The sequence below is a fragment of the Tupaia chinensis genome, unplaced genomic scaffold (assembly GCF_000334495.1).
Source record: "Tupaia chinensis unplaced genomic scaffold, TupChi_1.0 Scaffold000047_1, whole genome shotgun sequence".
Lineage (NCBI taxonomy): Eukaryota > Metazoa > Chordata > Mammalia > Scandentia > Tupaiidae > Tupaia > Tupaia belangeri.
In genome coordinates, this window is record NW_006159505.1 from 1,726,425 (window position 1) to 1,743,305 (window position 16,881).

General features: G+C 42.9%; 1 protein-coding gene across 2 annotated transcripts in view; it reads right to left on the reverse strand.

Moving 5' to 3' along the window:
• The window catches only part of CLPB (ClpB family mitochondrial disaggregase), a 164,099-nt gene that overhangs the window by 105,920 nt on the left and 41,298 nt on the right, over nt 1-16,881 (reverse strand). The gene's annotated exons all lie outside the window — the stretch shown is intronic.

The following is a 16,881-nucleotide window of genomic DNA, read 5'->3' on the forward strand; positions in this document are numbered from 1 at the left end:
CCCTACAATGTACCTGACCCTGTAGCATGGCTGTATTGAGACCAAAAGAAGAACGAACTAGAACAATTAAATTAGGAAGACAGTATGGCATTTATGATAAGCACAGAGAGGGACCAGCGGATGGCAAAATGGTTATGTCATTGGACTCCCACGTAGTCAACCACGGTTCAAGTCCTGGACCTGGTGGCTCAAAACTCAAACTAGATGCATATGTGTGCATGTTCCAAATCCCAAGGAAAATGAAGGAGAAGGGATTACGGCATGGCTATCCCTCTGGGGGTGATTTCTTGCTTTCCCTGTCTCTGTCTTTCCAGTGAGTGCACACACCCTACAGCAAACAAAAAGTCTCTCTCTAAAAATAAACAAGCAAGCAAGCAAGCAAGCAAGCACAGAGAGACCTGGGTTCAAATTAAGTTCTGTCATTCACTGATGATGTGATCTTGAACAAGTTACTACACCATGAGCCAGTTTCTTTACCAGAATAATGCAGACAATGCAAGTTGTGAGATGAGTGAGTATATAAAATTCCAGAATGTCTGGCATATTTTTTTTTTTAAAAAAAGGTCCATAAATATAACCTCTCATCCCTTTGTCCATAAAATCTTAACATCTAGTAACATGAATCTGGGCTGTGGTAGGCACCAGCTCTACCACCCCCAGGTTTTCTGTTGGCACAGCCCTGTTAAGTCAGCTCTTCTACATTCTGTACAAGCTGATATGTTTTAAAATCCAAGTGAGAAGGGTTTATCACTCTAAACTCAAAGGGACATAATTTGGTTAATCTTCAGCTGCTGTGTCCAATCACCATTCAATCACATCCCCTCCCATGGCAGGCTGTCCCTTCAGGCAGTTACTGTCACTAACAGTGCTACCTGGGCCTTTCTAGGTTTGTAAGTATTGATTCCATCTGTCCAATTTGCAGGCTACAGGACGTGTCCAAGCAACCATGTACACTGCCCTTAGCCCTGGAGGGCAGACAGTGGTCTGGCAGGATGGGGAAAGGAGAGTGACCAGGCTCAGACCTGGGGCTGCTAACCCAATCAAAGGAAATGGGCAATTCACTTCACAAACCTGGAGGCCAAAGAGGGTAAGGATCCAAGATGGTGACTCATTCTGCAACTTCAGAGATTACCTTCACTTTTAATAAAACTCAAAACACAGTAACCCACTGTGGAGTATAGACAGGACTAAAAGAACCATGGCTGCTCAATGGCCACCAATGGCACCAAACACTGTGACAGATGGCTAGTATGCTTTCTGTCCAACAGCCATTGCACAGTTACGAAGCATCTAATGCAGTAGCCCAAATAGGGTCAGGCCCTTCTTGGAGAAGCTAGAACACAGATCAGGCTACAGGGCTACAAGAGTACGATTCACAAATAGCTTTAATGACAAATAGGATCTCACTGGCCTATGGCTACAACAGGGCAGAAACAGGGTAGGAGGCCAGTCAGAATAGAAAAAGCTAAAGCAAGGCTGATAAGTACTGGCTTAGCAGTAGGCCAGGACCAGGAAATGTCAAGGGTTTCACAGGGTCAGTAAGGACAGAATCTGATGGCACAAAGGAGAGCAGGTGCTGCTATTAGAGATGATCTGCCAAAGGACCATGCAACCTCACCTCTGCTCTGGTGCCGGTGTACTGGCGCCACACTAGAATTTTGGGATTAGACATCACTGTCTTAAGTTTGAATAGCTGGGAGCAGATGGACTGTGGCACAAGACTAGTTCTTCATGGTCTTAATAGCCAGATGAAAGGAGGCAGGGTACACCATTCCACTCAACTGTGCTTTTCTCCAGTGGGCAACAACTCTATTCAAAGGAACTACTCCACAGGTACTTGCTGAACAAAGGCTTAAGAACATCAACAATTCTCTTAGCCAGCTCAAGATTGGGCTTCTGGTATTCTATGGAAAGTGATCCCTATGAATGCCAGTATCAACCTCAAAGGCTAATCTCTAGATAGATAACCTTGCTAATTTTGGGAAGCACAGAATGTCTAAAACACAAGCAGTATGGTACGTTGCCCTGACTCCCATGTATTGATACTCAGATAACTAACAGTCTATAGGACCACTTTGCCTCAATGCAGGTTTTAATAAAAATGCTAGCAAAAGGAAGCCCAATAGGAAAATGGGTCATGAATATGAAGAGTCAATTCTCAGAAGAGGAAACCAAAAACAGATGATTAAATATATGAAAGAGAGCCTCATGCCCATTTGTTATTAGATAAATGCAATCTGAAACAAGGAAATATCACTTTAAATTCAATATATTCACAAAAGTCAGAAAGCTGAGAAATGGCAAGTGTTGGTAAGAACACAGGAATCCCAATCTCTTTGCGTACTGTCAGTGTATAGACCAGTACGGTCATTCTGGAAGCCAATCTTACAGTACTGTCAAATTCAAGAACCTTACCCTATAACCTAGCACTTCTCTTGAGTATATATTTCCCAGAAAAACTCTAATGCAGGCCCAAAAAAGGGCAGGACAGTTGACTGTTCATCACAGCCTATGTGGCAGTAAGGGGTTGGTTAAGGCAATCCAGTGTCCATCACTGGGGAACGGATTAGGTTAATTGTGGTAGTCACACACTACGAAACACAATGTAGCTGTTAGAAACAACAGGCTAGATGTACACAGCACAACACAAAAAGATGGTTTTTACAAAAGGATCAACTATCTCTCCCCTTTTACTTACCTGTTAATTAAATTTGACCATTTGTTCCTAAAGTTTATTTTTTCCAGGGAATCTCTCAATTGAGAAACTTTCAATTCCCATCTTACCTAGCAATCTTGGGGACTAAAGAAATAAGGACCCAGAGGTCAGCAGGTGGTGTGGTTAAGGAGCTGGACTCCCACATGATTGACTACAGTTGGAGCCCTGGACCTGGTGGCTTACTTTCTCACCTTCCTTCTCTCTTTCTGGTCAAAATTTTAAAAATAATGATGATGATGAATAAAATTAAATTATATAATTCTTTTAAAAAATTAAGGACCCAATGAAAACAATGAGCTCCCTGAAATATACCCAAGATCATCAAATATGCCTCTCTTCCTGCAATCCCCTGCTTCTTTCACCTTGAGGGCTCCTCAGTGACACCATCACTACCAACTTGACTGAGCCTTCTCTGACTCCCAGCCTGGGTCCATGCTCTTCCTCTGTGTATGTACAACACCCAGTACTCACCCCCATGGTAGGTGACTCTTAATGTATTCTATCTGATTGCCTATTCACTTTTTATTTTTTTGGCCATAGGTTGTGTGAAATCTCTGGAAATAGAGAGACAGAGAGAGGAAGTAAGAAATCACTGCCCCCACCCTCCCCAGGAAAGCCATGCTGCAATTCCTTCTCTTCCATTCTCCCCTTGGGATTTTGGGCATGCATGCACAAGCATCTGGCTTGATTTTCAAGCCACTGGGTCCAGGACTTGAACCACAGTCAGCCATATGGGAGTCCTGCCCTTTAACCACACCATCTGCTGGCCCCTGCCTGCTCAGTTTTATTTGCTTTTCCCACTAGGCTATGGGACAAGGGCCATGTCTCACCTTTATTTCCCAGTTCCTTGCTCAGTGCCTAAATCATAGCCAATGGTCAACAGATGCCCTCTGAATGAGTGCAGGAATAAATGAATGAATTGGTTAATAAATAAAATAATTTTATTTGAAAGGAAATGGAGGAGAAAGGTGGAAATCACCTGCCTTCTCTCATGTAAAGGTCCCAAATATGCCACAGGTGGTTTAGCTGTGGAAAACTCCGACTTCCTCTCTGCAGCACCAGGCCCTTCTGAGGCAGTTTCCAGACAAATCCGAGGAAATGAACAGGAGGATGGTCCTGAAGTGACAGCTCCTGGGATTCCTAGAACTCCCTTTGGAGTCACAGCCAAATTAATTTGTGGATCAGGTTGTAATTATAATAGGTTGGAAGCGGGATGCAGTAGGGAGGCAGGTTCTCACCAACGTTGATGAGCTCTTGCTTTCGGGGCAGTGGGGAGTTAAAGTACACGGGAGGGCAGATGCATCGATCGACCTTAAGGCTCTGCTGTCAGTGGCCGGAGGGGTTTGGGGTCCTCACATTGTTTAGGGAAGAGCGAGGAAACCTGTGGTGTGAGCTGAGGGCTGCGCTGGGCCAGGCGTGTGTCAGAGACGGCTGGTGAGCAGCTGGAGTTGGTGAAGCAAGAAGGGCAGTGATCCCAGCTCCAGGTCGTCCCTACACAATGTTCAGCGTCAGAACTCCAACTCCCCCTCCTTCCCAGCCCCACATTTAAAGCAGAAGGTCACTGCGATGCGTGTCACGGGTCCCAAGGAGAAGACAAAGAGTGACCTATTCTCAACTCAGTGCACACCTCGATGACGGGAGGAAGCAGAGAGGTCACAGTTCAGAAGATTTACTGGAAAGTCAAATGAGCTGTAGCTCATTCAGAAACCTGGTCTACTGGCTGGTATAGTGGAAAGCTGGGTGGCCTTGACGTGTTAAAACTAAATGTCCTCTGGCATGGGGCACCAATGGCAGGTGGGGAAGGCAGGGAGAGCAGTTCTCTTTTTAGTGACAACTTCCTTAGGAAATGAATTAAAGATCAGGTAGCAAGTAAGGTATCTATGCAGAAAATGTGCCCTGATTTCCTCCGACAAGGATAATTATCTTTTGTTCCCTTACCTCAAAAGGTAGAGATCAGTAATCATAATAAAGCTGCCAGTAGGTTAGGGACTTTACATTTACAGTTTCAGATTCTTATAACAACTTGCAAGGAGGTATCAGTCTCATTTTATGAAAGGTAACTAAGAGTCAGAAAGATAACATGAGTTGTCAAAGCATACACAATAAATAAACAAGCACAGGAACCATGATTCAAACCTAGGTCTGTCTGGGTCCAAACCCAGAACACATTCCCCTAAGCTACACTGGCACTCACTCATCTGACCACCCATTAGTTTGTCACCATCCCATAGTTACCAAGTCCCTACTACATACCAGGGACACAGTATTTTCAGATGGTAAAGCAAAGAAGGCCACACCAGTTAGCTGGAATAAGAGTGAGGGGGACAAGAGTCAAAATCTGTGATATGTCTAGACAGAGGTGACATAATTAGGGGCAGGCTCACAGAAGGCATTCACAAAAAGCAGAATCAAAGTATCAAAATCATTCATCTCAGGGATTCCAGGACAATCCCAATTTCACATCCTCAGCCTCATTCTAAACACATGTCCGTGTCGTCCCATTGGTGGTTCATAACACATGGTCACCAAATTTATGGGCCTGCCTGCTAGGATTTCCTACGGTATCAGTGCAAAACAGGCTCTCTGTAGGCACATTATCCATAAGAGTATAGTGGGGCTGGTTACATCTCTCAGATCTTGGGTGAAGAATATGAAAAACAAGAATATTAATTGCAGCAGCAGATACATACTGTGAACTTCCTATGTGTACTTGGTGTACTGCTCTAAGCAATTTTATGTGCATTTTAATTGTCATAATTATCTTATGCTGAGGTAGGTGTTGTTATTACTCCCATTTTACAGATGAGGAAATAGAGAACTAGGAAGACCTAAACTCAGGCAGTCTCATTCCAGAACTGCTTTTTTCTCTCATGTTACATAGCAGGGACTGTGCTTTGATCATGTGTTTCCTTGCACATAAGAGCTACATGAGGCAGGAAATGTCTGTTGAATGAATTCCCTCCTGGGGCCTTGATGTTACACTGTGACCCACTGATTTTTAGTGAACTGAATTTTTAGCCAGCTCTTAGGCTTTCACTTTCTAGTACTGCAAAGTGCTGTACCCTGGATTTCATAGTTGGGTTTTGGTTCTAATTGTTGACCTATATATTCATTCCTGTTCATTTTTATCAACAAAGATATAATCACTACTATAAAACATTAAGACCTTTTTTTATGTCCCCAAGTTTTTCCACCCAACATATTACCGGTACCTCTTTAAGGTTCATTTAACCAATTTGGTTGGCACTTCTCAATGACCTCAACGGTCTGCTCTCTAAGTCTGTTGTCTATTCATATATAAACGACAAACCAGGCCATTCAATTCTGACTATACTACTTTCCACATTATATTTTATTCACGTGGTGTCATGAGATAGCCAAATATCTTACTGAAACCCAGACACACACACCTTACCTACTGCAGACCCCTGACCCTGGCCTGGCAGCTCTATTAAAATACACAGCTACTCTTAAAGATGTCTGTTAAACAAGTGGTACAGGTCTGGGCTACATCACAGTCCCTGGAAATGCAACACTCTGCCCCAGCACTGTATGTTCTCCTTTCCCCAAAGGACACACTCCATGAAGACAGCATTGAACACAAAATACCAGGATGAGATGTAGCACTGGAGTCAGGTGGGGGGAACCCTGAGACTTTCTTGTTAGGCAAATGAGCTGGCACTGCTTTCTAGGGAGCAGTGTCTTGGGTTGCCTGAGGTCGAAGCATGCATCTGCCAAACTAGAAATGGGTGCATGCTGAAATCGGAATATCATTACTATGAAACAGGATTATCTCGAGCAATGACTCCAAATGGGATTAGAAATGACTCTTTGTTACTCAGAGATAATCGGTCCTAGCAGCAGCACTGGGAGAAACAGTCAGCCCAGCATGCTTTTCTGGGGGCACAGTGCTGGCATTCTGGGCACTTGGCCAGCACCCTCACTCACCCTTGCTTGCTGGGAAATACTGGGCACTGTCTTGTAGCAGGCAGGTGGCCACCTGGAACAAAAGCCAGCTCCACATCAAAGTACCCTGTTCAGGGGTCCCTTGTTATAGGCCCAGTTTCTTAGATGAGAAAGATCAGGAAAACAATCATGAAGGCCCTACTGCTTCTGAGTCACCTAGGAGATAGCGATGAAAGACTGGTAACACTCACCGTACTCATCTTTCTTCTGGCCAATCACTAAGATCCACCTTGGGTGATCCACCACCACAGCAATAGTATCAGTAACAATAATAGCTAATGCACTACTATTGCGAGTATAGTATATAGTATTAGTAGCTATACTCTACTAATAACTGAAGTGGTAAGCCCTTGTCCACTGCTTACTCTATGGCAGGTGCTGCTCTAAACGCCTGGCAAACATCTACACATTTAAACCACAAAACAGCCTTCTGAGGCAGATCCACTTATAATCCCTATTTTATAGATGAGGAAATAATCAGAGAGAAAGAAGAGAAATGACCGGTCCAAGTGTATAACTAGTAAAAGGCAGAGTTTGGATTTGAACTGGGTAGTCTGATCCTATAGCCCATGACTATTCCACATGCTAGACTGTCAGAGTCAGAGGGATCATGGCCAATGCTAATTAGGGTCTTTCCTTCATTTGTTCTGGTGACCAGATGCAACCAGTGTCTTCTATCAGTGCTAGAATACCTCTACTTTCTCATTTCTGTGAGCCTACATTCACAATGTTCTCATTCCGGAAATGCTGTCCTCTTACTCCCCACCTTTACTGATCAAATCCTGTCCACAACTGAAGGCTCAACTGGGAAAGGGCCTTGTTCCATGGTACTGCCGCTAACCAGTACAATCTCCTCAAAAGCACTGTGTGGTCTTCTCGGTGGCCCTGACCACTCTCTGTTTGGTTCTGCAGTCAAAGTGGGACTTGTTTTACCCATTCTCTGTCAGCTTTTTTGGGACAGGGAGAGTGCTTTGTCTGTTTTCAGATTTCTTCGAATCATCCAGCACATAGTGGATCATCAAGAAACCCTAACTAGCTCTCTCGTGGCCTTGCTTCTGAGATGACGAAGAAAAGAAGGAACAACAGCCATGCCAAAAAGGGCCGTGGTCATGTGCAGCCTACCTATTCGCTGCACGAACTGTGCCCGATGCATGCCCAAGGAAAAGGCTATTAAGAAGTTCGTCATCCGAAACATAGTAGAGGCCGCAGCCGTCAGGGTCAGCTCCGAAGCAAGTGTCTTCGATGCCTATGTGCTCCCGAAGCTGTAGGTGAAGCTACATTACTGTGTGAGTTGCGCCATTCATAGCAAGGTAGTCAGGAACCGATCTCGGGAAGCTCACAAGGACCGAACACCCCACCCCGATTTAGACCTGCGCGTGCTGCCCCTTGCCCTCCACCAAAGCCCATGTAAGGAGCCGAGTCTTTAAGGACTGAAGAACTGTCTGTCCTCTGGAGGAAAAAATAAAATACCAAGTATACATTAAAAAAAAAAAAAAGAGAGAAAGAAAAAAAGAAACCCTAACTAAGCTGGCTTGACTCCTGGTCCCAGCATTCTTTGGTCCATTCCATGGCCTTGCTCCTTGTCTATTCCCTTTATAGGCAGCATAATCCATCGGAAAGAACCAGTGTCTGGGATCCAGAGAGACCTAGCTTCAAATCCTGGTTCCCTCTTTCATTAACTGGCTAACCTTGGGCATCTCTAAGCTCCATTTTCCCTATCTGTAAAAAGGGATAAGAATCCTTCCCTTTCAGGATTACCCTGAGGTAGAGCCAACATGGGATGTGCAAGACTTGGGCCTGGCCATAGAAGGCACCTGATCAACTACAGCTATCATCATCACTGTGGTCAGATCAAGCACAAAGCTCAGCCTCCTTGCACAGAAAGAAGTCCCACTCTGCAGCACAAGGGCAGGCAGAGGATAGGCTGGGAACCCTGGGAAGAGGCTCTACACCCCAAAGGTAGGCTCCATGTGGTCAGGCTCCTTAAGGACCCACATTCAAGCACAGATGCATGGGTGATCTACCTGTTCTGCCTCTGGTCAGGCAGCAAGGAAGGAGAGCCTCCCAGGAAGACTGCCAGTGGTCTAGGTGTGAGAACAGCTTGCTCTTTGCTCTAATACACCTGTTGACCTGTACAACGAAGAAAGGCCTACAGAAACTCTCTTGTGGGACAACAATCTGGCTTGGGTTGGTAGTTTCTTAAAGATACAGTTTAATGCTCCTCTTAGTAAGGCGGAGGGAAAAATAAGCAAATGCTAGAAAAGAATGACTACCGTGAGAGGGAATTAAATGGTCTTCAGCCAAGGATGGCAGCATTTTAAAATTAACAAAGCCCAGGTACCACATCCAGGAAGGCCTTGGCAAATGCGTGTTATCCACTCATTAGCTCAGTTCCTTGGGGACGCTGGCCAAACAAGGAAGGCAGTGCCGGGAACCAGTCCTTCCGATGCTGATGAAATGCACTCAGGGAGAAAAGGCAGCAGGCGGGAGAGAGACTCTTGTGGGGAATTTCAAACAGTTTCACTGGTGCTTTGTGCTCTGCCTTGCAGTTCTTATGTTCTCTGAGGCAAGTGCTCAGGAAATCAAAAACACAAACAAAAACACCCAGCAAGCCCAAGGAAATTCAAATCCAAATCTCCCCACAGCATCTCATTCTTTTGGGATCCTTGGTTCTTGAAGCACTACAATGGCCTATGGATAGTCCCTGCATGGCAGTCCAGGGATAAGGGGCCCAGAAGCAGTGTAGGTGAAGCTAATTCCCAATCCTGTACCCTAAACTTTCTCCTTAACAGAAGGAAGAATCACATACTCTGTGAATTTATATAAGCTCACTGCATACCCATAAAGAGAACTTGTTCATCAGTTAATTATCCTTCACTGCTGGTGTGAATTCACAGATCTTCATTCTCTACTAATAATCAGAATACACAGTACTCTAATGTGAGAAATCATCGCCAGAATTCAAAACATTTCAGATGACCATTTGCAATATGAATTAATATTGACAGTACCAACATGAATTCTTAATTCTTGAAATGTCATTGGTCACAACGAATATTAAAAATTAGAGAGGGATGTCAGCTTTTTAAAAAGTTTTTGAAGTATCATTTATATATAGTAAAATTTATCCTTCCTAAGACATATAATTTGGTGAGTTTTGATAATTGTTTACAGTTGTGTAACCACCACCATAATCAAAATATAGACTATTTCTATCACACTAAAAATTCCTTTATACCCTCCTCCTACTCCAAAACCCTGCAACTACTAATACAATTTGTGTTCCTCAAGTATTGCCTTTTCTAAAATGTCACATAAGCGAAATTATACAGGATATAGCTTTTCATGTTGGCTCTTACTTAGCAAAAAGGTTTTTGTTGTTGTTGTTAAGGTTTTTGCCATAGGATAGAGACAGAGGGAGGGGAAGTGAGAAATCACTCCCCAGGGAAGGTGGCCATACCACAATCCCTTCTCCTCCATTCTCCTCTGAGGATTTTGGGCACACACGTACACACACCCAGAATGATTTTTTTCCACATTTTTAAATTTCATTTTCTTTTATACACTCAATCATATTATTTAGCTTACAAAATGAGTATTTTGACAGGTAAAAATTTCTCCCTAGTCCAGTTGATAAAACTATAAAATATCTTCAACAGATAATACCACATTTCTTTGTCCCATTAATGCTTTGCCTCTCTATTTTTCTTCTAAATGTCCTTCCTCAGACCCTACTCTTTCACACACACTATATCTGGTATTTACATCCATATACTGTGTTTCTATATCCTTTAGTCAACCAGGATGATTTTTAAGGCACTGGGTCTGGGACTCGAACTGCATTAGCCATGTGGGAGTCTAGCGCCTTAACCACCACATCACCTACTGGCTTTAAAAAGAAAAAAAACAGGGAACTAGCAGTTACTGTAATGGCTATGTCGCTGGACTCCCACGTAGTCGACCGCAGTTCACGTCCCGGACCCGGTGGCTTAAAACTCACACCAGGTGCGTGTGCGTGCGTGCCCAGGATCCTGAGAGGAGAATGGAGGAGAAGGGATTGCAGTGTGGCCATCCCCCCTGGGGGGGGATTTCTCGCTGTCTCTCTGTTTCTGTCGGGCGAGCGCATGCGCCCTATAGCAAAAACCTCTCCCCCAAAAAAGAAAAAAAATATATATTTAATTTTTTAATTATTACTTTTTAATTTGCTATAGGGCATGCAGACTCACCAGAGAGAGCAGAGAGAGTAAGTGAGTGGGTGAGAATGTGAGAGAGAGAGAGATAGGGAAAGCAAGAAAGCAAGCCACTAGGTCCAGGACTCAAACCATAGTTGACCATTTGGAAGTCTAGCACCTTAACCACCACACTACCTGTTGACCCCACAAAATGCTTTTGAGATTTGTTCATGTTGCTGCATGTATGAATAGTTTTCTTTTAACTGCTGAGTAGGACTCTACTGAATGGATATACCACAATGTGTCCATTTGCCAACTGATGGATATTTGGATTATTTTCAGTTTTTGGTGATTATGAATAAAGTTCTTATAAAATTTGCATACAGTCTTTTTTGCAGATGCATGGTTTTATTTCTCTTGTATAAATACATAAGAGTAGGTGTTAATGAGTTGCATGGTAAATGGACGCCTTAGTTTTATAAGAAATTGCCAAAATGTTTTGCAATGTAGCTATACCATTATGCATTCCTCTCAGCAGTGTACAACTATACAGTGTACAACTGGCATCCTTTCCAGGACTTGGTATTGTCAGTTACTCTAAATTTCAGCTATTGCAGTTGGTGAATAGTCATTTCTAATTTTAATTTGTACTCCCCTAATGACTAATAATGTGGAATATCTTTCATGTGTTTATTTGCTAGCTATCTCTTCCTGAAGTGTCTGCTCAAATCTTTTGCCCATTTTTTTGAAAATTGGGTTGTCTTTTTGTATTGATTACTGACAGTTCTTTATGTTATGTATACTACTTATCAGATGTGTTGTGACAGCTTCTTTTTTGAGGAATTAAAAATGATAAAGATCTAAATCACATGATTTTTTTTTCTTCCAAATAGGAATGACATAAACTTTCAATTTATAAATACCTTAGTGCTATGGGAGAGAGGGTCAAGAAGCAGTTGGTACCTGCTAAAGCTCATGAGGCTATTGTTAACTCTACAAGTACCCAGACAATCCTAGGGCTTTAGAGATAGCTACATCTGGAGAACTGACTGTCCTAAAACCAGCTTTTGGCCTCCCAGACTCTGCACCACCCAAAGTCCTGTTATGGTCCACCAGGCTCCTGGAATGGTCAACAGTCGTCACACTCCATCGCTGGCCATTGTCCACTGGTAAAGGTAGGAGGCTCCCAATCCATCCCTCAGTGAAAGAGCAAATAGTGGGGCCTGTGGCTGCTTGGACATCAAAGTTGAGCAAACAGACCTGGCAGCCTTGCCTCTCCGCCTACACATCCTGCAAATGCCATCTGAAGGAGCTTGCCCAAGGGGGTCATGACTTTCAGCTTGTCATAGCACACATCAAAGTTTGCACCACACACGAACTGGGTGCATGGGTTCGAATCAAGTCGCCCGAGAGCGGATACTCAGCCATTGTGTCGAGTTTTAATCCTGTGTTTTCCCAAGTAATTAAGCCTTCTTGCTTATGAACTTGTGACTAAGTAAAGCATCACTGAGAGGTTGTAACATCAAAGTGCCTTCCACCGTCTGTCCATGTTTGATAAAATTGGATTTCTTTTCCTTCTTAAAGAAAAACTAATTGAATTTAGCTGAAGGCTGGGTATATTTGCACTAGCTGGTGAAGACTATGCTAAGTCACAACAATCATCCTGGGACTCCTGCGGCTCAGCCTATGGCTAGGCAGGGTCAAAGTGCACCACAGAACGAGGTACCCAGACTCAAGCTGAACAAGTGCCTTGTGGCAGGAGGCTTGCAGAGGGCTCACTGTGAAGAAGGGGCCAGACCCCAATGACTGCTTCTTAAGTCAATACTACACCAAGCTGTTACTAGGGCTGGCAAAAGGACTGTCCTAGTAGAATGTTTGTAAATCTTTGGCCGAACGGCTACTGAAAACAATGGCCATCACACTGCTCAAGTCCTTGATGTCAGTAGTCCAAGTAAGCTTCTTAAGGCAAAGACTGTGACTGCTTATTCTCTGAATCCTCCCAGAGCCTAGCACATCAGCCCCTGACACAGTTTTAAAAATATCTGCTGGACGCAAAAAATGGTAAAAGGATGCCAGAATAAAGTTCTCTCCTGAAGAACAAAAACTCTCTGTATCCTTTTTTTTTGACTTGCTTATCAGGAAAGTTCAATCTAAATTAATACTCAATTTCACTAATTATTTTAATTTACACTGAGTACAACATGGTCTCCAATATACACACACAAAATAAATATACAGGGATCAATCTCCAGTTGCTGGGAATCAGGGTGACTGCTACTTTCTTCTCTATGGCGTATTCTTACTAAAACAATAAACCATTTTTGGAAAAGAAAATCTCTGGTTCAATCCTGATACAATTATGTTTCCTTTTACTAATATGATTTCTGATATTAATCCAGTTTAACTCTCTTGTGTATATTTATATTTGTATTTTCATTTAAGTCACCTCAAACCCTTTTTGGAAATAAAACGAAGGAATAAATTATAAACTAGATTCCTGTGCATATTTTTAGAATTCAGTACTACAACGATGTACTTCCTATCTAAGACTAAATAAAATAATAAATAAATATAGAAATAAAATTTCACAAGAAATTTAAGCTCCTTGAAATAGACATGATTATATTCTATATCCCGAAGGACTTAACACACTAAGTAGGAGCCTAAGGGTAAAATGACTGGCTATTCCAGGGATCTTTCCCTCGAGCTCATGGGCTGCCAACATTCTAAAGGAAGTGAAAGTTCTCTGCTTGCATCCTTGAATCAAGAGATGTTGCCCTACATCTTCCCTCCATCTAAATTCAATTCAAAGGTGATGGCATTTCAGGCTTGACCAAAATGATTCTAGAAGGATTTGGTGATTATGGAAGAATCAGTATACTTCTAGTAAGAAGAAACTTGTTGGCAGACCACGCTGGTATAGACATAATCTACAGGATTTGGTGAATGATTTTAAGAATCAGTACTCTTCTAGTAAGGAGACACTTATTGGCAAACTGCCGGTATGGATAATAATCATAATAATCTTTCAAGACTCTTAAAATCTTGAATGTCAATCTTACATGACACCTATCAACAAGGCTTATTTACCTTGACAAACGTACATCTGGTACTCTTTTATTATTTTATAAATGATAGAGAAAGAGAAAGCACCTTTGACAGGGTCTTGTAATACCATGATCCTCTTTCCTTGGGCCTTCACTCCTCAGGATCTTGGGTGTCACATGTATGTTTGGTGTGTTTTCAGGCTGATCCAAAGATTCAAACCCATAGTTGGCGATGTGGCTTCCTGCACTAAGTCCAGTATGCAAAGGACTAGAATCTAGGATACTGTTCTTTTTTCTATGGCACTTCTTTTTTCTTTTAAAACTTTATACTTTTTAAAAGGATTACTTTATTTAACTTTATTTATTTTCATTTGACCGGAGAGGAACAGAGCAGTGAGGTTAGGGTAAGTGAGAAAGCAACCCGCCAGGTCCAGGACTCAAACCACAGTCAGCCATGTGGGAGTCCAGTGCCCTTAATTACCATGCCACCTGCCGGCCCCACTATGGCACTTCTTATCTTTTAATATAAGATACAGTTTTCTTATACATTTTACCTATTGTTTATTGTCTGTCCACGTGTTCCTTTAACTCAGGACTACTACTAGTATATAGAGAGGCTCTATGTTTATCACTTTGTTATTTCAAATGCAGGAACCTAGAACAGTTTTGATAAATAGTAGGGGCGGGGACCAGCAGTTGGCGTAATGGCTATGTCGCTGGATTCCCACGTAGTCGACCGCAGTTCGAGTCCCAGACCCGGTGGCTTGAACTCACACTGGGCACGTGTGCGTGTGTGCCCAAGATCCTGAGAGGAAAACGGAGGAGAAGGAACTGTGGCATGGCCATCCCCCCTGGGGGGCGATTTCTCGCTTTCTGTCTCTATGTCTCTCTCTGTCTGTTTGGCGAGCGCATGCACCCTATAGCAAAGACCTCTCCAAAAAATAAAAATAAAAAAATAAATAAGTGCATAAATAATAGGGGCCAAAGTGGTATGAACAAATAAATCCAACCTAAGAGTATTCTCTTTTCAATAAAATCCATCTTCCCTGTATGCTAGAAAGAAGAGAAAAGCACAGAATGGATGCTTAAAAACCTAGTAATTAGTCCAAGGAACCAATGCAAATGAATACAAGCAACATTCTTCACTTTGCTCAACAAACATCACTGTTTTGCTAATGGCCCTGGATAAAGACAGAATGATCAGCTAAACCAACAACTCATTAGATTCAGACAGAAGCCTCCCCAGAAGGTCGTGCTTCTGATCACTGACAGTCCTCAAGTGCTAGCTATTTCCTGTTCCCATCTCAACCCAAGGAATACTACACAACATACCTCTTTCTCCTTCATCACCACTTTTCTTGAAAATGGAAAGACCTGCAAGCTGAGGAAGAAGACCGGCAGAAAGGGTAGAATAGCAGTGGTGGAGAATAAACACAAGTGTGTTTGTGTGGCAAGAAGTCTAGTGCAGGCTAGAATAACTCGCCATTTATAACATGTGGCACACATCCTTGACCTTACCGATTCTTAGATAGATACAGCAAGAATCCACTCTGCTGCCCGACTGGGTCCCCTCATGCCTATTTATATATCAACATTTTCTCTTAAGGAATAAGTGCTTATAGCTAAAGAGAGCAAATAAGGAAACTGACCAAGAACAAGACCACGACAGACAGCAGAGAAGAGAGCCCACGTTTCTTTCTTTCTTTTTTTTTTTCTTTTGAGAGTTTTTCTTTTTTGCTACAGGGTACGTGCGCTCACCAGACAGACAGAGACAGAAAGCGAGAAATCACCCCCCAGGGGGGATGGCCACGCCGCAATCCTTTCTCCTCCATTCTCCTCTCAGGATCTTGGGCATACACGCACACACACTGGCGTGAGTTTTAAGCCACTGGGTCTGGGACTCGAACCGCGGTCTACTACATGGGAGTCCAGCAACATAGCCATTATGCTAACTGCTGGTCTCTTATCCACATTTCTTACCCTTCCAAAAGTGGCCAGGATTGACAGATAAGAGCCTTACAGACCTGCTTGAAAGGAGAATTAAAATTGGTATCTCCAACTATCAATTTCCGTGGCTACTACTAGAGCGCCCAGTCTGCTTTCTTTGAAAGTACCCCTTTTGCTCTTATTTAATCAATTCATTGCATGATCACAGTTAGAGTGAAAGTACACTTTATCCCAGCACTTTGGGAATTCTACAGACTCCAGGGTAGAAGTCAGAACAGAAATTACATCCCATCTGGGATGGGAAGGCAGCATACAGCACTAGCCTGGGATATGGTATCAGGAGGTGCAGTGAGCTATAGTAAAAACACAGACTTTGCAGGTGGCCAGGCTGCATTGTAAATCCTGTCCCTGTTCCTTCAGACAAATTACTTTTTTCTCAGGGCTTCAGTTTTCTCAGCTTTAAAAAGTACATAATAATATACATTTTGTGGAGTGGTTGTAAGAATTAGAGATAACTCTCTCCATGAAATGGACTACTTCAATCTTTACACAATAGTTGTAACTCTCAGGGAATGGGGGTGCAGGCAGGAAAACAACACAGCTCTAACAGAAGGGAAGGAAGGAGGGTCTCCACTTTTTCTAGTTTTCATCAGAACCTCCAAAGAAAAAGTCCTCCATGGAGCCCTTGCTGCAGACAGTGAATGCAGATGTCTCAACATGGATAGACAGTGGATAACAAGAATAAGGTGATAACCCACACATTTACACTTGACCACTTATAAGTGGCAATATTAAAATATTAGATTGCTACAATAATGCAAATGCCTTGCTTATGGTCACAAAGCCAATGAATGATGGAGATGGCATCCATAGCCACACTTTCCTTCTCCACATCTACCACACAGTCCAATGCACAGGGTGTACTCCAGTACCTCAGACTGAATCTATCTCCCTGCCTCTGGAGAAGACAGCAGGAGGGCAGGCCAGGGTGGGAGAATACTCAGGAACATTATCTGCAGAGATGTGGCTAAGG